Source organism: Kogia breviceps, chromosome 18, assembly GCF_026419965.1.
Source record: "Kogia breviceps isolate mKogBre1 chromosome 18, mKogBre1 haplotype 1, whole genome shotgun sequence".
NCBI lineage: Eukaryota > Metazoa > Chordata > Mammalia > Artiodactyla > Physeteridae > Kogia > Kogia breviceps.
Genome location: NC_081327.1, coordinates 58,072,122 through 58,098,354, shown reverse-complemented (window position 1 = coordinate 58,098,354; position 26,233 = coordinate 58,072,122). Strand labels below are relative to the sequence as shown.

The 26,233-nt window shown below is 54.3% G+C and overlaps 1 protein-coding gene across 21 annotated transcripts in view; it reads left to right on the top strand.

Moving 5' to 3' along the window:
• ANKRD11 (ankyrin repeat domain containing 11) overlaps positions 1-26,233 on the top strand; it is a 170,365-nt gene that overhangs the window by 72,147 nt on the left and 71,985 nt on the right. For 8 of the 21 annotated variants that reach the window (XR_010837803.1, XM_067019506.1, XM_067019501.1 and 5 more), the window contains exons 2-4: positions 431-512; positions 13,044-14,274; positions 16,374-16,663. The exons of 1 other annotated variant lie outside the window; for it this stretch is intronic. The gene's annotated coding sequence lies outside the window, so the exon portion shown is untranslated. Of the gene's footprint in view, positions 1-430; positions 513-7,106; positions 7,287-13,043; positions 14,275-16,373; positions 16,664-19,215; positions 19,930-26,233 lie in introns of those variants that run through there. 12 more of the 21 variants (XM_067019513.1, XM_067019503.1, XM_067019507.1 and 9 more) reach the window with 7 other exon arrangements.

Genomic DNA, 26,233 nt, shown 5'->3' with positions numbered 1-26,233 from the left:
AAGATGCAAATGCATGACTTCGACCAAGGTTGACTGTCAAACTCCAAGTAAGGTGAAAGTCTGTGGACGGCCCTTCCAGGGCCCCAGTCCTCAAGCCCCTTCTCTGGGGAGAATGACCGGCCCATCGGAGTGTTCTTTCCTTAACTGGGCCTTTCTGGGCACTGCTGTCCAGGAACCACGATCAAGAGCAGAGACTTCCACCTGGGTAGCGTCCTCCCACAAACCACCGGGTGTGAGTGCCTCTCCTGGTGTCCTGTCCCCTTACAGCCCAGAGCAGCCAGCCAGACATCCTAAAAGCCTCTTGCTTGTCTGGAGTTCCGTGAAGTAAGGGAAGGTTGTAGTGTGGTCCAAATGGAGGGAGACTGACATTATAAAATGAACTGAGTAGAAATTATTATTTACATGAGCTAACTGTGCTCTCTTCTTTCAGAATACCCTCAGCGCTGCTCTGGGACGCGCCTCTGTTGGATTTAATTTACAGTCATCAACCTCGGCTTTTAGCGATGGACTCGGTAAATATTTTATTGTATTGCCTCTCTCATCAGTTTGTGTTATTTTCATTGGTTTGTAAAAAGAAGTATCAAAATATTTCTTAAGTCTTCACATTGGTTTTCTTGGGCTTGATAGAGTTTTGGCGAAGTGTTTTGGATTTTGTCCTGGATTTCACTTACGTGAGGGTGCTTCAGGGCGGTAGTGAGCTGTGTGGTGTCCCAGCGGGAGGCATTCTGCGGACAAATTAAGACAGGTTGGCAGCCTGTCTGTGAAAGAAGTTGGTTTCTTGTCAACTGCTGCCGTCTTACTGGCTCTGTCCCCAAGTGGTCTGGAGCCCATAGGACCTGCTTGTGGTGCCTGTTTTGTGCTCTGGGCGTGTTGCACACACGCCGTCTGAGAACTGTCCCTCCTCCTCCGGGGAAGCAGGCTGCCTGGCTGTGCTCCGCTCTGTGTCCCGTGTGTGGGCCAACTGGTAGCCACACGTGGTTTTCCTGAAGTGCGAGGCCAGCGTGTGTGGTTGGTGGGTGTGGAGTGGGCTACTGGCTCGTTTGCCCTGAGCCTTGCCTCCCGCCGGGAATTCCTAGCACTGCTGTGGCCGGAGGGGCAGCCGCAGTTCTGCAGCCTGGGGCCTGATGGGCACTCGTTGCTCTAGGACAGAGCCCCCCTCCCCTGGGACATGTTGGAAAGAAAACTCTTGGCTCCTTTGCATGTTTCCCACCTTGGCCAGGTATTAGTTAGTGTTTTAAAGCAAACAGTGCCAAAGTGTATTTTCTGTTTTGTGTTGTTTCTAGCAGACAGGAAAGAAACCTTTCCTGCTACTTAATCTCACAGACCCCGTCCTCTATCTCAGCCGGCATTGTATCCGGCCACTTTGAAATGCACCTGGCTGGCCTCTTTGACTTGAGGAAGTGTTTCCTTGGAAATGGGGGTGAGGTATGATGGAAAGATCTTAGTCTGCAGGGTGGTCTGGGGTTGGAAAGAAGGCAGCCCGGCCACTGGGGTGTGGTGGTGAGGGGCCGCGGTGGGCCCTGTAGCAAGCTCGGGGCGCTCCCACAGCCGGGCTTCCAGGTTGAGCCCGTGCACTCGGGTCGGCTGTCCCGGGCTGTGGGGCAGCCACTGGGAGACTCAGCGCAGCGGGGGGTGAGCTGGGCGCCGAGGGGCTGCCAGGCCCACCAGCACTGCAGGCTTGAGCCTGGCCTTTGTTGGGAAACGGTAACATTGGCCTTAATTTATAACGAGGAAGAACAAGATGCTGGTTAAATTAGGCTATTAACAAGCATTTGGTGATGCCTGATTAAAAGGAAACAAGTTACCAGCAACTCTGCTGACAGACTCTGGGGCTGGCCCAGTTGTTCTGGTGGGCTGTGTGGTGATACTTGGAAGGTTTTCTGACGTGTGGAGGGCTGGCTCTCTGACAGTTGATCCCATGGCAGTAATCCACAGTGTCTAATGCCGTTTATCACTTTTGTGAACCATAAATATTCAGTAAATATTAATTGTAATTGTCTTTAAAAAATCCACAGTGTGTGGAAGGAACAGAGATAAAGGTGCTGCTGTGACTGATCGCGGGGGGCGGGGGCGCCTCCGGGGCCTGCGTGTGTGGGCACAGGTGCCGGGGTCTGCGATCCGTGACCTTTCCTGGCATCAAAACGCACAAATATGAAAACAGAATAATTTTGCAGGCTCTCTAACAATTGTTCATTGTTATTTATATCATTCATTATTTTTAATTTTCATTTTGACCACGTAAGGTGGAATATGAACCATTTTGATCACATCTGAGATCACTTTTTCTGACGGAGGTGGGCTTGTTAAAGCTCCTTCAGTGCACACTGCTGTGCTCTCGGCCCTGCCCTAAGGTGATCCAGGTGTGGCTGTGGCTCCAGGGTCCGGCTGGGGGCGGGAGGGGGCGGGCCGATGCCAGCTCTGGACCGTGGGCCCAGGTCCTGCTGGGCCTCGGCTCCCCTCCCCTGTGAGGCGGTGATGGCCGTACTTCAGAAGGATTTCCCGAGAGCTTAGGTGACACTGTTTATGGAGATAAAGCTCAGTGAACATAGAAGCTTTAAAATAGATTTAGTCTTGGCTTTCCTTTCTCTACCATAAAACACGAGTGTCGCCTGACGGCTGGTGTAATCCTCACTGTGTTAACATCTTTCTTGGTAAAGCGCAAGGGTTGCGGGAGAGGTGAGCCTGAAATGGCTCCCAGGGGCACGCGTTTCGCCAGGGTTCGGTGCGGGCGTGGCTGCCGCCGCCGAGGGCTGTCAGCAGCAGGGACCCCAGGGCAGCGCAGGGTGGTGCAGTCGCTTCCTGTGGACAGGAGTTCTGAGTGATGTTTCCAAAAACAGCGTGGCTTCTGGAAGTGGCTGTTAGAGTAATAAAAGCAGTGTGTCTATCTGAATGGGGGCTTGGATCCAGCGGTTTACGTTTTTGATTGAACACCTCCACAAAAAATAGAAAAGCGATCACTTTCTAAAATGGAAGTGCGGTTGTTGTGTGGTACCTAAAACTTCTGTAGTTGGTGACAGGAGTACGACGTGGCGATGCACACACTGAAACGCTACGTTACGGCTGCTGCCGAGTGGTCCCTTTCGACCTGCTGGGGTGTGTGGGGCGGTGACACGCCCTGTCTGTGGCGTCCCGGTGCCCGGAGCACGCTGTGCTCGCCGTGGAGCTGTGAGCGCTGGAGCTGCAGGTCTTGTCAGCGGCAGAACCAAGTCCCCCTCCGCCTGCTGTCCAGGTGCGGGCTGGGGGCCTGGGGCCCCTCGTGATGGGAGAACGTGTTGCCGTCTGGTGATGCAGCTCTTCTGGGCAGGTCTCTCCGTGCCCCTCATATGGTAGGAGTGGCGATTTGCTGACCCTGCCACCACCCAGCTACTGGTCGGCCACTAGTGACTGTGGCACTTCACAGTCACGGCACACGTGGTTGGGGGGCTACAGTCTTGTGCCTTGGCTGCAGGGCGGAAGGCTGGGTTGGATTTGCAGGTGGTAAGAAGCTTGTAGATACTAATGCTAATGATACATTTGCCTTTCTAACAAGGATATTTGTCAGGATTTAAAAATAGATAACAAAGCACACTTTTTTTTTTTTTTTTTTTTTTTTTTTTTCAGTACGCGGGCCTCTCACTGTTGTGGCCTCTCCCGTTGAGGAGCACAGGCTCCGGACGTGCAGGGTCGGCGGCCATGGCTCACGGGCCCAGCCGCTCCGCGGCACGTGGGATCTTCCCGGACCGGGGCACGAACCCGTGTCCCCTGCATCGGCAGGCGGACTCCCAACCACTGCGCCACTAGGGAAGCCCACAGAGCACACTTTTGTTTCTTTCTCTAAGAAATATGCCTAGCTGATTACACCAATAAAACTTATGTATTCCGGATTTTTGAGTACAGTAAAATTTTATTGTAATTTTAGAGTTCTGGGGAATATTCATTGGCTAGGCTCCCTTAAAATACATACAAAGTATGGAGTAGTAGATGTCATTTAAATTAGATTTCACTAAATGCATGCTTTTTGTTCATATAAAAATTGGCAGTTGTGTTCACACACCTCTCTAGAAAGCTCTTGCTCTCCCCACCACAGCCCTTGTTGGTCGGTAGGACTTGGGTCCTTTTATTCTGGGACATTGGAGTTGCCTGGAGAGTGCACATGCCCAAGAACAGGGTTTGGAAAATAGGCAGGGCAGAGCAGAAGGAAGGGTCTGAGCCCAGGCTGTGCCCCAGCTCCTTTCCCTCTGGACGTTTCTAGCTGAACTGTCCTCTGGGCTCTGGTGCCGCAGCTGTGCTGGGCAGGAAGGCATGTGGAGATTCTGCTCGCGACTGGAAGGGCTTGTCGGCTGTTTGTAGCACGTCATTTGTTGCTTATAATATTGCCATTATTTTCCTTCCATCGTTAGCTACAGGGATTCTCATGGAGCCAGTGTTCATTTTATTTTTTACTTGTTTTTTATGTTTTTATTTTTCTGGCTGCACCGCGAGGCTTGTGGAATCTCAGTTCCTGGACCAGGGCTTGAACCTGGGCCACGGCAGTGAAAGTGCCGAATCCTAACCACTAGACCACCAGGGAGCTCCCCATTTTATTTATTTATTTATTCATTTTTGACTGCATTGGGTCTTCATGGCTGCCCAAGGGCTTTTCTCTAGTTGGCGGTGAGCGGGGACTACTCTTCGTTGCAGTGCGTGGGCTTCTCACCGCAGTGGCCTCTCTTGTTGTAGAGCACGGGCTCTAGGCGCACGGGCTTCAGTAGTTGTGGCTCACAGGCTCTAGAGCACAGGCTCAGTAGGTGTGGCACATGGGCTTAGTTGCCCCGCAGCATGTGGGATCTTCCCAGACCGGGGCTCGAACCCGCGTCCCCTGCATTGGCAGTCGGATTTTTAACCACTGCGCCACCAGGGAAGCCCATCCCCATTTTATTTTTAATACCTTCAAATTTTAAAAGCTGGCTCAAGGGATTTCCTCCAAGTTTTATATTTGAGGGTGAAGAGGTTTGCCTGTATCTGGCTCAGAGCAGAGCTCCACAGGTTCTGTTAAAACTGAGCTGAACTTGACTGCTGGACCAGCCTGGGACCCCACCTTCCCTCCTGCTGCTCCTTGCTGTGCCTCAGGGGACGAGGGCTCTGTGCAGTTACAGATGTTTGCTGCGGGAGTGCCCGTGCAGCCCACCTGGGTCTTGGTGGGAGGAGGAAGAAGGCAGGGGAAAGGTGATGCAGGGGGCTGCAGGCCGGTGGGCTGTTCTATGGGGTCGACCAGGACAGAATCAGGGAGGCGCCTTCATGACTTGGCCTTGTGCACTCTAGATTAGGTATCTTTTTTTTTTTTTTTTTAAATTAATTTTTATTGGAGTATAGTTGATTTACAATGTTGTGTTAGTTTCTGCTGTACAGCAAAGTGAATCCGTTATACGTATCCGTATCCATTCTTTTTTAGATTGTTTCCATATAGGTCATTGCAGAGTACTGAGTAGAGCTCCCGGTGCTATACGGTAGGTCCTGGTTAGTTATCTATTTTATATATAGCACTGCGTGTATATCATAGAATACATACCTTGATCATTATTTGTGTTGCCCGTTGGGAGTGGAGATTTGGGTATTCTTAGTGCCAGGAAAAGAAAGGTGATGGTGAGGTTTGCGGTGTACTGTGTTTGGTCCGGCGGGTCATCTGCACCATCCCGTGGTTGCCACTGGGGCTCCCCCAAGCTGGGTGGGGGACCCTGCAGACGGCGCTGAGGGCTGGCCAGGGTAGCGAGTTTGAAAGGGGAGCAGAGCAGCGGTCTGTTCCCTGGCCCTGGGTGTGTACACGGCCGTGGCCCGGGGCATCGTGGGCCCCAGGGCTTGCCGGCAGGAAGGCAGGGAGGGCAGCGCACACGCGCCTCCCGTCTCCGCTCCCTGCTTCTGTCCACGCAGAGGCCCCGGGGCGGGAGCCGGAGCACAGGGGAGGAAGGGAGAGAACAGGAATGGGGTCTCGGGGCGTCGCATGGCACGTACCGTTTCTGACTGTGTGGGCCTTTTGTGAACGGGTAGCTCGCTCACTGGAAGAAAGAAACCCCGGGGCCCTCATCCGCCTCAGAGGGCGTTGTCACGCGTGAAGCCCGGGGCTGCCATCTGGACCCTGGGTGTTGCTGGGGGTGGGGCTGGGAGCTGCGTGGGCCGCGCATCTGCATCTGGTGTGAGGACCCACCGTCTGATCCCAGCACATCCTTCACAAGTCGTCTTGTCCATTTTCTCCATCTCCTGGTTGTGGTCAACCTCTGTTTAAAACTTGTTCTTGTGAATTTTTTTTCTTGAAATTAATTAATTTGGCTGCGTTGGGTCTTCGTTGCTGCGCGTGGGCTTTCTGTAGTTGGCGGCGAGCGGGGGCTACTCTTCGTTGAGGTGCACGGGCTTCTCATTGCGGTGGCTTCTCTTGTTTCGGAGCACGGGCTCTAGAGCGCAGGCTCAGTAGTTGTGGCGCACGGGCTTAGTTGCTCCGTGGCATGTGGGATCTTCCCGGACCAGGGCTCGAACCTGTGTTTCCTGCTTTGCCAGGTGGATTCTTAATCGCTGCACCACCAGGGAAGTCCCTGTTCTTGTTAATTTTTTGAACAAGCATTTTTTTTTAGATTTTGAATTTTCCTGTTCCTTTGAAAAGTTTACCATCTAGCTTCTGCGGCCCCCCCCCCCCCCCCCCCGCCGGCCCTGTGCCCTCCACCCCCGTGTATTTTCATCTTGGCCTCTGGCAGAGTGGTGACTTATGGAGGGCTGCAGGAAGCCCGGGCTGCAGAAGCGGGATGGGGAGGCCCCGCCGCCGTGTTGGGGGAGGGGGTCTCTGTCAGGGTGTGTGTGAGTCGGGTGCTGGCGCCTGTGGAGTTAGGCTTTATTGCAGCCCAGTCTCACACTAGCATCTCAGATGCAGTCTTTGGGCTTGAGGCCCATGGAGATAGATGGGTTAGGGGTAGGACAGAGGTTTGCAGCCAAACCTGGGGTGGTACAGCTGGGAATGCTTAACCCTCTTTTGAGCATTTTTTATGGGAAAAGCTATAATCAGGTGTGTAAGCTCATCTAACCTCCTTAAGCTAACACCTCACTTTTCTTTAAAAATCCCTTTTCTTTGTGTTTGAGGCTCTTCTTTTTACCCTGCCCCACAGGACGTTTCTCGGGCATTCTTCATCTAGTGACGGCTGCTCTTCTAGGTCTCTGTGCAGAGTGTCTGGGCGGCCCTGGGCTTCACGCGTGACAACGCCCTCTGAGGCGGATGAGGGCCCCGGGGTTTCTTTCTTCCAGTGAGCGAGCTACCCCTTCACAGAAGGCCCACACAGTCAGAAACGGTACGTGCCATGCGACGCCCCGAGACCCCATTCCTGTTCTCTCCCTTCCTCCCCTGTGCTCCGGCTCCCGCCCCGGGGCCTCTGCGTGGACAGAAGCAGGGAGCGGAGACGGGAGGCGCGTGTGCGCTGCCCTCCCTGCCTTCCTGCCGGCAAGCCCTGGGGCCCACGATGCCCTGGGCCACGCGGGAGGGATCCCACTCGGGGCTGGCTGCTGAGTTGCGTCTTCCAGGAACCCTGAAGGTCTGTGAGAGGCACGGGCTCTCCAGATACTTTCACTTACATTCTTTTTCTTCCCTTGTGAAACCCAAGAAAGTAGGTGGCGTTTTCCACATTTTTATTAAAAGATTCTAGGCCTCAAAGATGTTTAACAGTAGGGTTTTCGAGGTTCCATAGCTGATCAGCCGCTGACTGAGTGCACCCTGGGTTCCTTCTCACGCTAAGACAGGAGATCACAGTGCTGGCGTCTGACTTGAGCAGAGGGCAGGAAGTGAATGAGACGGCGTGCTGGTGTATCAGCTCTGGGCGATGGCACTCCCTGGGCCCCGCTTCACACTTGTAGCATGATTGTGCTGCAGGGGGTGTGGGGGGGTGTGGTGGGGGGGTGGGTGAGTGTGGCTTTATGGTGGACTGTGTGCGGCGGGGTGTACGTGTGGCACTGGTGTGTGTGCGGTGGGGACGCGGTGGGGACGCGGTGGGGCGCCTCCGGCCATCACCCGGTGCTCAGCCCTGGGGCAGAGGTCATGTGCTTGAACTGTGCCGGGTGCAGGGCGAGGCCTGGGCACAGTAGAGACAGGACTGGGCCCACTGCTCTAGGTCGGCAGCGGAGCCTGTTTTCCATATTCCTCGCACCTGCCATCCTTGTCCTTTTCTTGTCCAAGGAAGGAGTTGCTGTTCTGTTCACTCTCGACCCCTCCACACTTTTTCCTGAGACTTAAGTGAACTGCGGTCCGTGTCCCGAGGGCAGTGGCCTCAGAGGGGTCGTGGGGCCTGCAGCCCCTGGAGAAGGTGCCCGGTAGAGGCTTCCCAGCTGGTGACCACTCGGGGCTGCCTGGCCGCCAGTGTGTGAGGCCCGGCACCCTGGCGGGGGGCAGTGCCAGGGGGCCCTGCTGGGGTGGCGGGGAAAGGACAGCCACGGTGCCCTCGTTTGTGACCTGACGGGTCGTCAGCTCGGCAGGAGATGGGGCTGTGTGGTGCGCACGGAGGAGCTGCAGGCTGGTGCTCTCGTGCTGCCCCGCGGCCCAGACGCCCTCGGGGTTGGGGCAGGAGGGCGCTGCGGGTGGCCTTTATTAACTCTTAATAAAGCAGGTTTACGTATCTTTCGTGTTAATGTCTTAAGAGACTGAAAAGAAAATACTAGCCGTCAGAAACTGACCTTTCTGCCAATAAAAGTGCATGGTAAATATTTCATTACAGAATTTATGTTAAAGCTTTCACGCCAAGAATGTTTTCTTACAAAATTGTCTTTCTACTGAGGTTTCACTAATAAGTAGCTTCTACTTTTGAGCCCCAGCTTAAAGCAGAACTGTTTTCTACTGAATTTTTCATTAATGGCAGGCTTTTTCTTTTAACATAAAATAAACTTATTGTGAATTGAAAAAAAAAGAGTGGGGCCACAGTGGGGCTGTGGCTGGCGGGCAGGCTCGCTGGTCTCCCTGGGAGCTCCGAGAGACGTGGAGGCCTGTCTTCAAGGAAGGCTCTGTCCTCCTCCTCCATCCAGGCAGACACTGCGCCTGGGGACTCCGTGTCTGCTCTCCTTGTCTGTCTCCTTGTCTCCTAGGCCCCCGCACTGGGGCACATCTGTCTCCTTCTCTGCAGCTGTCCTCTTTCCGTGGCTCATGTGGCATCTTAGCCACTTGGGTCCTTCTGGGCACTGCGAACCTTCACTTCTCCTCCAAGACCACCTGCAGGTGCCTACAGCCTGGGCCTTCCGGACTGGGGCCCCTCCCCGCAGGGAGCACCGGTGTGCCGTGTGCACCTGTGCCCGCGTGTGTAGCCTGGGGACATTTCTGCTCGGGGCTCAGGGTGGGCACGAACGTGAGTGCCTGGAGCCTGCCACGCAGGAGCCGCAGTCCAGAGCACCTGGTCTTGAAGGGTGTCCTGCGCACAACGTTCACCCCTCCTGGGCTTTGGAGTCAGGAAACGGGAAGCACGGTTCCTGACTGTGTTCAGGACCTTGGTGACCGGCTGAAGTTTTGCTGGAGATCCTTGAGGTTCACTGTGGTGCATCCTGTGCGTCGAACAGTCCTGGGAAGATCGTGTGAGGAATTTGAGCCCTGGGTTGGGGCTCTGTGTGGGTCCCGAGGACTCTCTGGAATTCCAGTAGCACATTTCCTGATAAGGAACTCGGGGCAGCCTGGCCTTGGACGTAATCAAGTCTGTACTCGGGAAGCTGCTTGGAAAGTCACTGCGTGAGGACAGGCTGCTGCCAAGGGCTGTTTTGCAAGTGTGTGCTACAAAATTTTTTCTCTTCCCTGTATTACTTAAGGAGGGTGCCTGTCATAAGCTAGTGAAAGTTGTTTGAGAGCACAGATTCTGGAGGGAAGAACTTCTCTGAAACTCATTTAGAAATAGCCATAGAGAAGTATTAAAGGAGAGCGTTTTTCCCAGCAGCCTCACCAGGCCACCCGGTGGGTGGTCGTGACCGAGAGCCTGTGACAGTGGCCTCGGGCTGTGGTCTTAACCGTGACCCTGGGCTGGCGTATGGAGAGGAGAGACTGTGAGATGTTTCTTTTTGGAAGTTCGATTTCAGTTTTATTTAAAACACAAACTGTGCTTAGGGGGTGTGGTTTCCACCCGATGGCTCACGACTTCGGTTCCCCCTCCCAGTGGGCCCGTGGGCAGGCGTTGGCCGTGCGAGCTCAGGGTGGCTCTTGGCGGGCTGCGCTTTGAGGAGTGGATCTCCACAGGGCTGCGCAGAGTCTTGGGTCCTAGGACAGCCCCGCGAGTTGGGAGAGGGCTGCTGGCTTGGCTTTCATGCTCTGGAAGCGCCCCCCAGCGAAGGGTGTGGTGACCACCCTGGACTGAGGCTCAGCGGCTCAGGGCTGCTGCCATTCTGAGGCTGCGGTTTCTGCAGGACACTAGGAGGACAGCGTAGTGTTTCGTGACTGTTAGCGTTTGCGTGGGAGGCTGCGGGGAGGGAGCACACCCGTGGGCACGGGGTCAGCCTGGCGGAGCGTATGCTCGGTCCCGGAGGCCACGCGCCCTTCGATACGGCGGGACGGACAGGCTCCGAGACGGGCCAGGTGGTGGGCTGAGCTGACCCGGCAGACGTTTTTCCTGTCTGTGGTCTGACACGGAAGGAGTGAGGGCGCCTCTCAGTGTGGGATCGCCTCGAGGTGCCTGACCTGGGAGGGTGACGCCCTTGAGCCTGTGCCGAGCAGGGATCCGCGTGGCCGGAGGGGCAGGTCCCCCTTCAGGTGCCCGTTCACGGCCGTGGGGGGCCTTCTGGGCCAGTGCCCAGTCACAGAGGCTCAGCTGAGAGTTGCTGGGGCTTTAGTGGGGAGCGAGCAGGACCCTCAGTGGGCCTCCCCCTTCCCTGACGCCGCCCCCATCCCTCTCCAGGGGCGCTGTCTGGGCCGCCCTTGGCCTCAGCTCAGCTCGAAGCTCCTTTCTCAAGGGGCTGGGGCCTGGGGCCTTTGGAGTTTGCCCAGGCTGTTGCCAGTTGTTCGCGTTTAAAACAAAAGATAAGTTTTTGGCTGCTGATGGGAGGTTGGGGGTGGGTGGGGTTTGGGGCAGATGGGGGAGGACTTGGGGTTTGCGGGAGCAGAACTGCTCCCGGGAGTGAGCTCTGTCTTCACCCCACAGCTGACAGGCTCCCGTGCGCACACCTGCCTGACGGTTGACAGCAGCCGTGGTCTCGGGCCGTGTTGCACTTGCTGAGGTTGCAGGGAAACTGCTGTCAGCAAGAGAACCCCTACCTTTTCTACAAAGAACGGATTAAAGTAAAGTGTAGGTCGCCAAACATAATTGTACACGACGTTGCTTTCTTGTGTTGAAAGGGTAGTTTCTTAGTGTAGTGAAGTGTACAGATCTTTTCTTTATTCTAAGAGTTATGCTCTTCTGTGTCTTAGAGAAAAGTTAGGGCTCCCCATGATTGAAGTAGTTTGTGCACATTGACCAAAACTCAGTGTATCAGTTTGCTGGGGCGGCCGTAACAAACCCACGGAGCGGGGGCCTCAGACCGCAGAGACAGACTCCCCCACAGCCCCGGAGGCCGGAAGTCCGAGGTACCGGCCGGGCTGGTCCCTGCTGGGGCCGAGGGAGAACCTGCCCCAGGCCTCTCCCAGCTGCTGCATTTGCTGGCACCTCTGATGTTCTGTGGCTCGCGGAAGCGTCACCCCCATCTCTGCTTCCATCTTCACGTGTGCGTGTCTGCGTCTGTGTCCAAATTTCCCCTTTTTATAAGGGCACCAGTCGTACCGGGTGAGGACCCACCCTCACGATCGCATCTTGACAGCATCCGCAAAGACCCTGTTTCCAAATAAGGCCGCATTCTGAGGTACTTGGGGGTTACGATCCCAAAATAACCTTTTTTTTGGGGGGGGACACAATTTAGATAATAACACTTACCAGTAAATAAAGTTAAATATAAAGAATAGGGGCTTCCCTGGTGACTTAGTGGTTGGGAGTCCACCTGCCGATACAGGGGACGCGGGTTCGTGCCCCGGTCCGGGAGGATCCCACATGCCGCGGAGCGGCTGGGCCCGTGAGCCGTGGCCGCTGAGCCTGCGCGTCCGGAGCCTGTGCTCCGCAACGGGAGAGGCCGCAGCGGTGAGAGGCCCGCGTACCGCCAAAAAAAAGAATAAAATAAAAATCATGTGTAATCCTGTCCCTCAAAGATAAACATACAAATTAAAAATTGTGAATACGTTACGTACTTTTCACAAAACAGGGATCAGACTGTATATAAACTTTCGTGTTCTGCACTTTAAAACCTAGCATTAACTTCTGATGACGTGAAACTTCAAAATGTGACTTTTAGAGACTACATAGTCTAGAGAGCAGTGTATATAATGTGCCTGATGAAATTATGATTTTCACGTTTTCTGGAAAAAAGGGGCCTTGTCCCCTTGCACACTGTCCGCCCTCACGCAGCAGGGGGTCCCACTGAGCGGAGCCTGGGGACTGGGAGGGGCGCAGGTGAGGTGGGAGGGGCTTCAGGAGGTGGGAGGCTGGGCTGGGGGTTGGCGGCCCAGCCTGATGTGGCTGCCTTTGTTATGTTAAACCAGGCGCTCTGTTCCTGGGGGCCTCCCGGCCCAGCGAGGTGAGCTTGTGGCAGTTCAGTGACTTTTTTTATTAAGCAAACTTTATTTTTTAGAGCAGGTTTAGGCTCACAGCAGAATCAAGCAGCAAGGTACAGAGGTTTCCCGTATACACTCCACCCCCACCCACCCAACCCGGAGCGGTTGGTCTGTAGAAAGCAGTGAACCTGCACAGACATGGTGTCACCCCGAGTCCACCGTCTGCATCCCGCTTCCCTCTCAGTGCTGTCGGTCCTGTGGGTTTGGACGAGTGTGTGATGATGCGTCTCCGCCATCACAGCCTCACACAGGCTCATCTCACCGCCCTGCAACCCTCTCCCTCCACCTGTTCACCCTTCCGTCTCTTCACCGTCTCCAGTTCTGCCTTTTCCAGAGTGTCATGTGGTTGGGCTCGCACGGCCTTTTCAGGTGGGCTCCTTTCGCGTAGGAATGTGCATTTAAGGTGCCTGCGTGTCTTTTCATGGCTTGATAGCGCATTTCTCTTTTTTTTTTTTAGCGCTGAATAATAGTCCGCCGTCTGGATGTCCTACAGTTTATTTACCCATTCGCCCCCTGAAGGGCATCTTGGATCACTTTTAATTGTCTCTCTGGTCCTCTCTGATGGGAAGTAGCCAGTAAGCAAAGCCAGCTGCTGACCTCTGACCTCTCTGTGAGTTGCCTGGAAGAGGGGGTGTTGCCGCCCGGACGCTTGTACCGTGTTGTCCCCCAGTTCCGAGAGCCCTGGACTGTGCAGGACGTTGCTCCAGAACGATGCAGCCTTCTGTTCAGGGAACACCTGAAACACTTCACGTGGAAACCATCCCCACAGCGGTGACACACTGCGGAGTTGGTGATGGGCGACAGGGAGAAGGACGGCCCCGGGCTGTGGTCTCCTGGGGCCCGAGGGTGCGCACCCCAGGCCAGAGGCGGTGCAAGGCCCTCGCTGGGCTCCCTGGGAAGTCTCTGTGCCTGTCCAGCCAATGTGCCTTTGCCTACACCACTTAATTTTCCTTTCAGAGACAAGACCAGTAATTCTTAACCTGGGCTTAGAACACGTAGAGTGTCATGGGGTCTGTAGCTATTTCAGAATGCCGCCAAATTCTCCAAACACAACCCACACACTGCGTTTTTGAGAGTGAGCTCTGCCTCTGGACTCAGCAGTAGGATTGACGCTCGGGGCCCTGAGCCACGTTCTGAAGCAGAGCCCCGCCCGGAGGTTCTGGTAGCCAGCGTGGGGGCTGCTTGGACCTGGACCCGGTCTGTTCACCCCTGTGCTGCAGCCTCACCGCTAGGCCTTCATTTCCCCATCTGTAAATGAGATGATTTTGGATCCTTTTCATCTTGACATTCAGAGGATAGTCCTGGGTCAGGGTCTACAAAAGATTGCTGTAAAATCTGGAATAGTGCATCTTACTCTTGCCGAGCAAAAAGGACAAAGTCCCAGTCATGCCCCAGCCCGGGGAACATGGGCCCCTCGTGTCGGTGTCCGCGTCCCGCAGCCGGCGGGCACTCTCTGCTGGCCTCCACAAGTCTCAAGGGGAGCCGAATGGACAGACAGGCCCACCAGGCGGACCAGGCGGGCCAGGCCCACCACCCTGCTCCAGTCTCCTCTGTGCTCCTGATGTGGAACCACGCGGCCCTGGGCGTCGGCTGCCAGCAGGGAGACAGACAGAAAGCCAGTGCTGCTTTGAGAGAAACGCTCAGATTTTGTATATGTTCATGTTTTCTCTCTTCTCGTCTAGTTGACGGTGATCATGGTGGGATCCAGGGAGTGGGGCACACGGATTAAAGGGTCTTGGCGGGGTCTGTGGTGGAGTGGGGGCCTGGAGGAGCTGTGTCTCCTGCCCGCCCTTGTTCCTGGGCCCTGTCATCTCAGGAACTCCCCATGTGGTAAACACAGGGGGGCCCAGAAAACTTCTATCTCTATAGGGGCGTCTGTCAATACAATGCTTATTTACTAATTTCATTTAAAAGTAGGAGTAATAAATCCATTGCATTTTACTCTAAATCACTGTACTTTCCAAAATGAAAAACTCATATGTTGCTTTGGTTAAAGTATGGGCCCCCCCGCCAAATGTAGTTGGAATAGGGAAGACTATCTGAATAGTTTGGTTTTTTTTTTTGCCTCCCCTCACAGCTTGCGGGGACCTTAGTTCCCTGACCAGGGGTTGAACCCAGGCGCCGGCAGTGAAAGCGCCGAGTCCTAACCACTGGACGGCCAGGGAATTCAATAGCTTTCTGATATAATTGTGGAGGTTTTATTTGATATGACACTGAAACCCAACGAATAGTCGTGTGGTGATATCAGCTCATTGGCAGCATGCGTCCTCCACTGGGTCTCAGCCGTATTCGACCCACTGGTCTGTCTTGCACTGTAACTGGACCTTTTACCTGTGTTGGATTTCGCAGCATTGTGCATTGGCAGTTGGTCAACTGTGGTTTGCTCAGTTATTTCTGTCTTCCAGATGCTGATGTATTTTATTTTGCTACTTTGGTTTCTCTTATCACCAGTCCCATCAGAAGAGCCTTTAAGCCATCAAAAGCTATCTGCTCATGGCGTTTTCCAAAATTCTAATATTTGACCAAATGCTTGAATTTCAGCGTTGGCAATACAACAGGTCAGGTGCTGGGACTTCCCCGGCGGTCCAGTGGTTGGGACCCTGAGCTTCCAGTGCTGAGGGCCTGGGTTCGATCCCTGGTTGGGGAACTAGGATTCTGCATGCTGCACGTCGTGGCCAAAAATCAATAAATTAGGTCAGGTGTTTTCCTTGAAGTGGCAGTCTCATTTTGTTCATTTTCTAGAAACAGTCTGCCACATACCCACGTTTGTATATCAGTCATTCTTCCATATAAAAATGCTTTTGCTGGAGACAGCTATTATTTGGTACACAGCAGAAATGCTTCATGTACATTTCACATTTTGTTACATAGAATATGAAAAAGACAAGTACGGAAAGGCTTGGTATGTAATGAAATTAATAATTCATTAATTAATGGTTCATCATGGAGGTTCTTAAGCAAATTGGACCATCACCTTTGCATCATGAGTGCAAATATCACCCCAGCTAAAAAGGCAGTGTTGCTATGAAAAAAGTTGCAAAAGGGCTGCAGGAATTCCTAAGGGTCCTTGGACCACATTTTGTAAACAGCTGTACTTAGCTCTTCAGCATGTATGAGAAATCGTAGTTGGACAAATCAGGTCAGCCTGTATGCTTATCGGTCTCTCAAAATTCCACAGCCTTAGGAGAATCCGATGGTGTCCATGACCTCTCCCTAGTGCGTAAGCTCACGAGTTCGTGTGCATTTTCAGAGGGCTCCTGATTTAGCGGACCCTTGGTAATAAGCATCCCTCCTGTAGTTCTCACAGAAATGTGAACAGCAGGCCCCCCCCCCCTTTAAAGTAGGTCTGTGCATGTCTTCTGGCGCATGCTCACAGACTCAGCACACACCCTCAGCTGTGTGTGGGTGCCCTAAGCTGGCTCCCTTCCTTTGATCTCCTCTTCCAGTGCAGACCAGCAGCGGAAGGCAGCGCCGCGCGGCCGGGCTTCCCGTGTGCCAGCCGCTCTCGGGGGTGCGGACGCTGCTCCCAGGACAGGCTGCTGGGCGAGGTCCAGCCACTCCTCTGGCAGCACACAGCCCTTCCCTGGGCCTCCTCCAGTTTCCTTGCGTAATTCTTCCTGCTGAGACGCTGCCTCCAAACTGACGTCGCATCTCATAGTTTTAGACCCTGATTCTCTTGGATCATTTGAACCATGTAGCTTCCTCTTGGGTCACTTTGGTTTTGTCTTCTGTAGTTCAGCCTGGTCACTTGATCTAAAAATCTGTCTTTTTTTCCCAAATTTTGCAGACCTTTTAAGATGATCTGGATTGCAATGACTCGAAATATATCGGTACACATTTGCTGGTTTGGAGAACTTTTTAAAGTTATGGAGTTCTGTATACTCAACTTTTATTAGTCTTCTAAGAAATTGCTGTCTCTGAATTGACTGTGAAGGGACCTTGAGACTGACGTTCTAATAATGCTGGGGCCGATCTGCTTTAATTGGAAGTGAGGACGCTGGGCCTTTTCCCAATAACTCAGTGACCTCCTGGATGTAACTCTGCAGGCCGTTTACTATGAAACTGGTGTACAACCCGGTAAGCATCTTTAATGAAGTTCTTTATCGTAAAACATGACACCTGTATATGAAAGTGATCTTTTTCAGGTTTTACTGAGATGAGGAGGGGAAAATACTAACTGTCTGTCAGAGATATTTTTGTATCGGGAGGGGTCTCCTGATTATTGAGAGGAGTACAGCAAGCTTGGTGGAGTAGAGGCCCTTTGTGTCCAGGGACGCGGAAGCCGGTTGGAACGGAGTCTTGAGAGCGCGCCTGCGCTGGGGACAGCCGGGCCAGGAGCGCCTCACCCCGCGCGGGCCCTGCCCGGCGCTTTCTGCTCTGGACTGGCTCCTGCTCTGTGGGCTGTGGCTTTGCTGGATCTGTGTGACCACAGCTGTGTGTCGGGACCCACTGCCACTTTTGACACACTGTGGTTGGAGCTTCCCTTATTTTTGGCCCTCAGAATTAAATCAGTCTGTGCCATAACTTTCTTGGTGATTCTTCTTTGGCATAAACTTCAAACTTGCGCAGATCAGAATGGTAGTTCTCACTGTCTGACGTATTCCCTTTTATTTAGTCAATGTTTAGCACCTGTATGTGCAACATGCCATGTAACACTCGACTGGATTTCCAGCATGAAGAGTAATGGCCTTGCTGGACTGCTTACTGCCCAGCAGCACTGGGCCAGCTGCTCCCCCTTTTAATCCGTAACGGACCCCTGTGGTGGGCGTTCTCACTTTGCCTGCAGAAGGAAGGAGGAGTCTCGTGTGTGCGTGGGACTCCAGCAGCCCCAGCGGGTGCTCTTCCGTGAGGCTGTGACGTCACCTGTGAGCCCGAGTGAATCTCAAGGCATTTGAGTCTCTCAGAAAGATGTCAGACGCACAGAGAGACCCTCTGGAAGCACCTGTGAGAAGGAGGTGTGTGGGAAGGGGGAGACTGTTTCTCTTGTGGATTGAGCTTGACCAAGGCTCCCTACTGAGGAGGTAGCTTTGGGTGGGCTTTGAGTAATAAGTATAATTAGAACAAATGGCCGTGGTGTTTAAAAAAGGGCTTTCGGGTGAAGGAATCAGAGTGAGTCTGGAGCTGCGAGTCCAGTGTGTCTAAAGGTTGGGGTGCAGGCGAGGTTGGGCCACCAGACCAAGGGGTGTCTGGGAAGGGGGGCGGGGAGGAAGCCCAGCGAGCCGGCGCGGGCCCATCTCCGAGGCTGCTCAGGGGCTGGGAAGTGGGGAACCAGACTCTCAGCTCGGTAACTGGAGGGAGAGCAGTGTCGCTGCAGAGACGGGGGACACAGAGAGGAGGGGCCGATGGGAGGAGCAGTGTTTGGGCACGAGGGACTTGAGGGGCCGGGAGGAGGGTGACTGGGATACCCAGCAGGCAGTAGGCCGGGGCCCCGCGGTCACGGGGGTGTGTGCTGGGGGGGGGTGCTCAGGAGGACAGGGGGCGCCCAGAGCAAACCACCCGGAGCGCCCCGCGTGATGTAGTGGTCCTCAGCGGGCACGTTTACTTTTTATAAGATGGAAATGAAAAGAACAGCTATAAAAGTGGTTTCTCCACTGTAAGCAGTAGGTTGTTGGAATGGATGATGTGTGGTTGTCTAGGTCACGTTCCTGTTTTGGGAAATAAGGTGCCTTATGTTCTAGTCTGTACATTATTATGTATTTAAATCTCATAGTAAGCATAGCTCACAGGGACTTCGTGTTGCTTTTTTCACTAGCAGCTTTTGGGTTTTTAAACGGTCTGAAGGGCCAGCAACAATGAAGTGCTTAGACTGAAGCCTCCGCAGAAGGGCCCAGGAAGTGCGCTCTCACTTCTAGGTAGTTGTGGTGAGGCTTACGCAGCTTGGAACCCCCGTGTACTGGTTGCTGTTTGCTTCAACTTGAAATGGCTTTGTACTCTTTATCAAGCCCCCCTCCCTGCCTCCTGTAAAGCTCCTGTAAAGCCGACTTCCTTCAGTTTTGGGGAGTGTGAAGGGTGAGACCCGGTGAGCCAGAAAGCAGCAAAAGTAGTGAACACCAGCACTGGCAGGCCGGCCGGACCAGAGGCCTGAGAGCCCCGCCCTGAAGCCCGGAGACTGCAGGTTTATCGGGACCCCCCGGGCTGCCGTGCCAGGTGGAGCGGGTGGCCGCAGAGCAGAGCACACTCGGCCTCCAGTCCCCACGGCTCCGCTGGGGCTGTTTTAGACCTTTGGGGACGTCCCTTTTCTAACTCGGTTGGCACATTTACGCGTCACCAAGAACAGATGTTAGTTTTTGCAGAGCCGTGTGGATTAGGGGACGCTTTCACGCGTCTTCTCCGTGATGCCGGCTTGAGCAGAGCGGGCACCGGAAGGGCTGGACGGGGGTGGAGCGGGGTGGGCGTCCGGGCTCGGGCGCCTCTGCCTGACCGAGACCTGGCCGTCGCTGCCTCTTGGGTCTGCACAGTGATATGGGAGCATTTTGTGGATTCCTTGGCTTTAAACTTTGTGCGCTGGGGACAAGGGAAGGACTCCGTGGACAGGAAGGTGCCCGGGTCACCTGGGTGAGGGCGACGGGGAGGGTCCCCGGCGGGGATTCGACGCAGGCTCGCTCAAAGTGGTTTCCTGTCTTCTGCAGGGGAATGGCTTAGACTCTGTCTCCGGTGTTCCTCTTCTCCGACATGGTACTCAGAAGAAAGGAGCCCTGGGCAGTTTTCTGCTCCAGGAGTTGGATGGTTCAGAGGCGCAGGCTCTGGGCTCCTTGGCAGCCCTGCACGTGGGGCTGTCGACGGGCCCGTTTGCATCGCCGGGTCGGCGCTGGCGGTCTGTCCTTCCGGGACTGGCCCTGGTGCGTTGCGTTAACTCGCACTCAGACTCTTCAGCCTCACTCCTTGCCCGACGCCCCCTCTGTCCCAGGGCCCTGCCCGGCACACCCCATCGCTTTCAGTGGTCCTGTCACCTCAGTCTCTTGTGGTCTTCTGTGACCCGGGCAGTTTTGAGGACCACCAGTGAGGTGTTTCTTAGAGAATGTCCTCCGTGTGGGTTCCTCTGATGTTTTCTCCTTAGACGGGGTTGTGGTTTGGGAGGCGGACGACCACAGAGGAGAAGTGCCTGCTCGTCGTGTCCAGTCGGGGTGCTGGCTGGCCCCGCGGCTGCCTGGGTGAGGAGCGCCTGCAGTCCCGTCGGGCTGGAAGCGTCTCCAGGCTTCCATTTTCCGAAGCGTTCATTGCATCATGTGAGAACGTCTGAAGCGTTTGTTTTGCTTGATGTCATCCACGCTGTCAAGACTGTTATTTTCTTAAATGAACGTTTTGTCACTTGGAAAAGGATCTGCTTTCTCCACCCACCAGAGGTAAGAGGTAAACTGTTTCAGGTCACGACTTGCAGTTTTATCACTATTATTTGTGTCCTGAAGTTCTTTTAGAAATACTGTTCCCTGGCAGGTACCTTTTGGGATAAGTGTCAGCAGCTCTGAGCTGCCCCCCCACCCCCCACCCCCGAATTGCAGCCCTCCTTCTGGGGGGTCCATCTAGACTAGAGACCGTGGTCTCAGAAAGCCTCGCCCTGCCCGGGAGCTGTGCTGTGCTGTCACAGCCCAGAAGAGAGGCTGGTCTGCGAGCGTCCACAGTGGCTGTGTGTGGCTGTGATCTCTTGGCCAGGCCTTCCTGGGGTGGAGGGTGGAGTGGCTGCCTGGCACGCTGCGTCTGGGGAACCGGCTGTGCGGCCGTGAGGAGGCGGACAGGCTCCGTGGACCGTCCTGCGCGTCACACTGTTAACAGTGTGACGTGCTGCTTTGCTATTCAGCAGACGTTAACACAAAGTTGTGAACCAACTACAGTTGAATAAAGTGTTTAAAAATGTGACTTTCTAGGGCTTCCGTAGTGGCGCAGTGGTTAAGAATCCGCCTGCCAATGCAGGGGACACGGGTTCGTGCCCTGGTCTGGGAAGATCCCCACGTGCCGCGGAGCTGCTAAGCCTGTGCTCCACAACTACTGGAGCCTGTGCTCTAGAGCCCACGAGCCACAACTGCAGAGCCCACATGCCACAACTACTGAAGCCTGCTCTGCTAGAGCCCGTGCTCCACAACAAGAGAAGCCACCACAATGAGAAGCCCGCACACGGCAGCAAAGACCCAATGCAGCCAAAACTAAATAAATAAATTTATAAAAAAAAAATAAAGTCCCACATTATGTTTTCCAATCAGGAAGGGCTTTACTTCAACAACTATAATCTGAGAAATAGAGACCCTGGCAGCCTCTTTGCTTCTTTTGCTGACAAATACGACTGTGTTCCTTAAGTTTTTAAAGTCAATTGAGAGCTTAGAGTGACTTCTCTCCTTAAATAAGATTGGTTAAGTATTTTTTATAATTTTTTTTATTATCTGTTTTATACATATGAGTGTCTCTATGTCAATCCCAATCTCCCAAAGATTCCATGGTTTGTCTGGGCAGGTTTGGGGCCCAGGTGGTAGCTCGGGGGATACGACAGCTGCCTCTTAAGTGGACCGGTGTCCCCGTGCTTGATGGCCTGGAGGAGGGCTTCCTGGGACTCGGACGGACAGTGCCGCTGCTGCGGGGGCCGGTCTTCTTTCCAGGCTGTGGCTGGTAGGCTGTACCTAAAGCACATGTAATTTCTGAGGAGTGAAGACCCGGTCCTTTGGTTTTGTTTTCTTGTCGGCACTGGTCGCTCCACCTCCTTTCTCGCCACGGAGGGTGGCCCTCGGCCAGCCCAGGACACGCGGGCCCTTCCGAGCTTCCCTGCTGTTGCCGGGGACTCCTCCGTCTCTGGGCCGGCGGGGAGGGCTCTGCTGGGCTCCGAAGGCCGAGACCTTGCAGTGCGAGTGCCACCTGCGTTGCCGTAGCTGCCGTGGTCGCTGGGAAAGCTCTTGGTCCTCGTGTCTGTAATGGTGCCGTCTACTCAGGCGTTCCGAGTCTCGGCCATGGAGAGTTGGAGTTTCTTAGAATCTTCTCTCGGAACCTGTTTTCAAAAAAGCTACAGCAGAAGAATGATAGAAAGGTTTTGTTTATAAGGTGTTAGCTTCAGGGCTGCTGCCTACAAAGCATTTAGTTGGTGTTTTCTCAACTCAGTGGTCTGATTAAAAAATAATGAAGAGATAAAAGTTTATAGATAGCATAAAACATCTGTTTTGTTTGTTGCTTAATAGCTGGGAGTTAACTGCATTTCTGCGGGCAGAATTGGGGGTGGCTTTGGGTGCTGTCACCTTCCCATACTTGGTGCATCTCTTGCTGGAAACCAGCCCGACTTCCTAGGAAGGGGGGTCCCCACCATGGGGAGGGCTCCGGCCACTGTGACTCCCACGCCACACGCTTGCCTGGTGCTGGAGGACGTGAACACGGGACTCCGTGCTGCTTTTGTGAGGACTGGTGAGCAGACGAGTCCCGAGTAGCCTTTTTATGGCTGGAAGCTCTCTTCTATCCTGCAGACTCCGCCGTGAAAAGCTGCCTCTGGCTGTGCACTCGCGTGCGCTCACACACCTGCCAACAGACTCCTCACCGACCTTCCCTGCTTCTGCCACCACAGCGCTCTCGTTAGGGTTGAATTCTGTTGATCTTACATGTGGGTTACTGTAAAATGTTGTAAGATCAAAAGGCCACCTGATAGAGGTAAAAGGAAGGGAAAAAATCATTCTGTCCCTTTCTAATTTAAAAAAATTTCTATGTTTTATTTCCCCCCAGTGTGATTGAGACATAATTGACGTGTGTGTGTGTGTGTGTGTGTGTGTGTGTGTGTGTGTGTGTGTGTGTGTGTGTGTGTGTGTGTGTGTGTGTGTGTGTGTGTGTGTGTGTAGATGTTGTGTTCTGGATCTCAGCTCGATTTCGATTCAGAGCCGAGCCTCACACCTTAGTCTCACTGGCTCAGGACAGCTTCAGAGCAGGTGGCCTCCTGCGCTCGAGGGGAAGATGTTGCAGGCAGGACTCGCTTGCTTCCTGAGGTGTGCTTCGCCTTCTGTCCTGTGTGGACGGCAGCCCTGCACCCTGCGAGGCTCTGATTACAGGTCCCGTGGCTTTATCAATTATTGTGGGACAGTGCACAGCAGGTTTGGGGAATCAGTCGTGGGTTTATATGTTAAGTTAGGGAAAGTTTGCTCACGGGTAACACTTGTAATCTTACACGGAGGCGGGGGAGTGTTGATTCGGTGTTTGGCTGGAGGAGACCCGATGGTGGGGACTGGTCTTCAGTTTTCTTTTGTCTTTAGTTTCTTTTAAACTTCCTTTTAGTTTTTCTTTCTTTTAGTGTATCAGTATTATCTAAATTTTTGCAAGAAAAAACATGCTGCTTACATTATGGTTGTTTAAAAAAAGACAGACCCCGTCTCACCCCTCTTCCTGTCCCCAACCCCTGAGCCCGGAGCCTGGACTGTGGTGCAGGGGGACGGGGGTCAGAGTCATGCCTGAGTTCGTGTATCCATCGAATGGGTTCTAGTAACTTCTGTTAACCGTTTTAAAATAACTGACAGTGGTATGAAACTTGAAAAATCCGGACAAGAAACAGTTATTTGACAGGGCATAGTTGAATAAACACATGGCCTTGTGTGTGTGTGTGTGTGTGTGTGTGTGTGTGTGTGTGTGTGTGTGTGTGTGTGTTTTAAATAAATTTATTTTTATTTTTTAAATTTTTGGCTACATTGGGTCTTTGTTGCTGTGTGCGGGCTTTTGCTAGTTGCGGTGAGCGGGGGCTACTCTTCGTTGTGGAGCGCAGGCTTCTCCTTGCGGTGGCTTCTCTTGTGCGGAGCACGGGCTCTAGGCACATGGGCTTCAGTAGTTGTGGCTCTTGGGCTCAGTAGTTGTGGCTCATGGGCTTAGTTGCTCCGCGGCATGTGGGATCCTCCCGGACCAGGGCTCGAACCCATGTCCCCTGCGTTGGCAGGTGGATTCTTAACTACTGTGGCACCAGGGAAGCCCTGGACTTGTGTTTTAAAGACTGCACTCTTTATTTCTTTATTAGGCTGTAAGGCAGGGACAAACTGTTGCTTTCTAGGCTTTGAAAGGGCCTCCCCTGCACTGGGCACTGTCTGAAGCATTTGGGCCAGCTTGCTGGGTTCCAGGTGCCGGAGGAGGTGGGTCAGAGCAGGGGGCCGCTGCCTTCCTGGCCCTCCACAGTACTGCCGCGCGGCACTTGGACTTGAAAGGTCTCGAGCTGTCTGGGGGAAGAGAACAGACATGGCGTGAGCACCGCTGGGAGGCCACGGCCCAGAGAGCTTGTGTGGCTGCCTTGTGGGCACCAAGTGAATGACCCAGGCCGGCCGACAGTGTGCCCTGAGCCCAGTCTTCTCCCCCCGCCCTGTCGCATCCTGTCGAGGGCAGCAGCGGATCTGGGTTCAGGTGCGGTTTCCCCTTTGCCCGAAAGGCTTCTTCTGGACACATCCTGAGGCTGCTTCAGATGGAACCAGCTGCCAATGCAGAGGAGCTGTGGTGATCAGAGGACAGGAGCGAGGGCGGAGGGGCTGTGAGTGGGCATCCGTCATCTCTTGGGAGCCGGGGCTCTGTGCTGCCCGTCCCCCGTGGGCCCTGGCACAGGATTAAGTCCATCTCTCTCTCAGAGTTGGAAGCAGGTCCCCCCGAGGAGCCCTCTCACCTGGTTTATAGGCAGAGCGCTTGTCGCGTGTGGCTTTCTGTTGACGGCTGAGGCTTGGGGGTCGTGCAGTGCAAGAGGCGCGGCCCCTTCGGGCTGCACAGCCAGACATGTTGGCGGTTTCTGGGCGGGTGTCTTCCCGCAGTCCCTGCTGTTGAGGTTGGTGACTTGCCCTCTGTTCGGGGCTGGGCCCTGGGACCCCCGTCAGTGCCGGGCCTGGCGCGTCTGTGCCGAGCTCTCCTCTGGAGCCCGCGCAGGGGAGCTGTGGGCATTTGTCACTAGGAGGACGTTTGGGGCCAGAACCTCACAGCCTCTCTCCTCCTTTAGATACCAGGCGTCGTGCTGGTCACTTGGCGTGGAGACTGGCGGGCGTGCTTCCCGGTCTGTGCTCCTCCCTGGAGAGCACGCTGGGCGGCACATGCAGCGGCCGTTCAGTGCCCTGTTTACAGCTGCAGCCGTCTTCTCTGGACTGCCTGCTAGTGAGCCCGTGTGCACCGGTCGTTGCCTTTCGGCAGAGACGGCTTTGGCTTCCAGCACACACGCTGACTCTCCGCCACCCAGAGCGCCTCCCTCCTCCATGGCCCGGCCCTGGGGGTCGTGGCACTCGAGCAACCTGGGAGCAGAGGAGCTAAAACCACATTGGCGTTCTGCACCTGGGGTGCCAGAAATAACATCTCTTCATAGTGAACTTCTTGCTTTATATTTGGACTTGAGTCGTTTGGAGATGCAGAAAATAGAGTGTTTGGTGAATAAAGATGGAGGTGTATGTTTTTGAGCAATGAGGAAACTGTGAAATGGCAAGTGTCCGTAGCAGGTTATTTCTTTCTAAATTTGTTGTTTTTCTGTATTTACAAGAATTTTTGATGAATACTTCTTGGGCAGTTATTGAAAACAATGACAATGTGAGTGGAACAAACAAATGGCACCTCGTTTGCCCTCCACCTTGGTTCCCACTTCCGTAAGCGTGAGCGCGCACACCGCACACACGCCTGGGCCGCGGTGACGGAGCAGCCCGCCCTGCGCAGAGGCCCAGCGTCTGGAGCGCTTGGTCCGCGCGTCCAGGCTGTGCCTGTGCGGTCTGGCGGCCTCCTAACCCCACGTTCAGTTTTCACGTCATACCGAGAGCCCCGTTCGCTGCTGACGTTTCATCTGCTTGTCTGTGTTTTCCTTTCGCGTAGAAACGGGTAGTCGCCCCACGCGCCCCGCCCCTGCAGGCGCTCCTTGAGCTGCCTCCCGGCTGGCGTGGGGCAGGCGTGGGGGCTGCTCCGCCTCCCTGTAGCCAGTCACAAAGGCTTTCCACACGCGTCCTGCCTTCGCACGCTCTGGGGCCGGCTGCTCTGAGGACACCGGCGGGCCCGGCTGAGCCCACGCGTTGAGTCTCCCTCTGTGTGCTGGTCGTTGTCAGGGAGCGCCAGCGCTCTCAGTGATGCTGTTCAGCGAGTCCCGCCACCCCACCCGGGTCTGGGCTTGGCTCTGGCTACACGGATGCCCTGACACTGCTGGGTGCCATCCACACCCTTCATGATGATCTGGCTCTGAACAGACTTTCAACTGTGCACAATCCTTCCCCACCCACTACCCCTCCCAGAAAACACGCACAAAAGGAAAAAAAACCAAGACAGTGCCTGAGATTGCCTCCTCCGTCTTCCTGTGTCTCCTGACTGCGTCTCCTCTCCGGTGTTTGCTTTTCCAAGTTGGGCTTGTCGCACGAGTGCTTCCTAACCATAGTGGGGAGGCCACAGATCAGAGGCTGTGGCACGCGTGGTCCCTGCCCTGTGCGTGCTGGGGAGCCCGGGGGTGCTGCGCACGTGGAGGCTCAGCGGGGCGTAGTCCTTAGAAAAGTGATTCGGCGGTGGGTTGGTTGAGCCTCTCTGAGCTTCTAGCCACTTCTAAGCTCCGACTCTTTCTGCGTATTTTTAGGCTTATGACTCAGGCTTATGAATAAGTTTAGAGGCATTTTGCTTGGCCTGTTCATATTCAGGATCCTTGTATACACCAGTGTCTTCAAGAAAGCCTGAGAAAATATGCAAGTTAACCAGGCTTTATAATCCTGTTACTGTTAT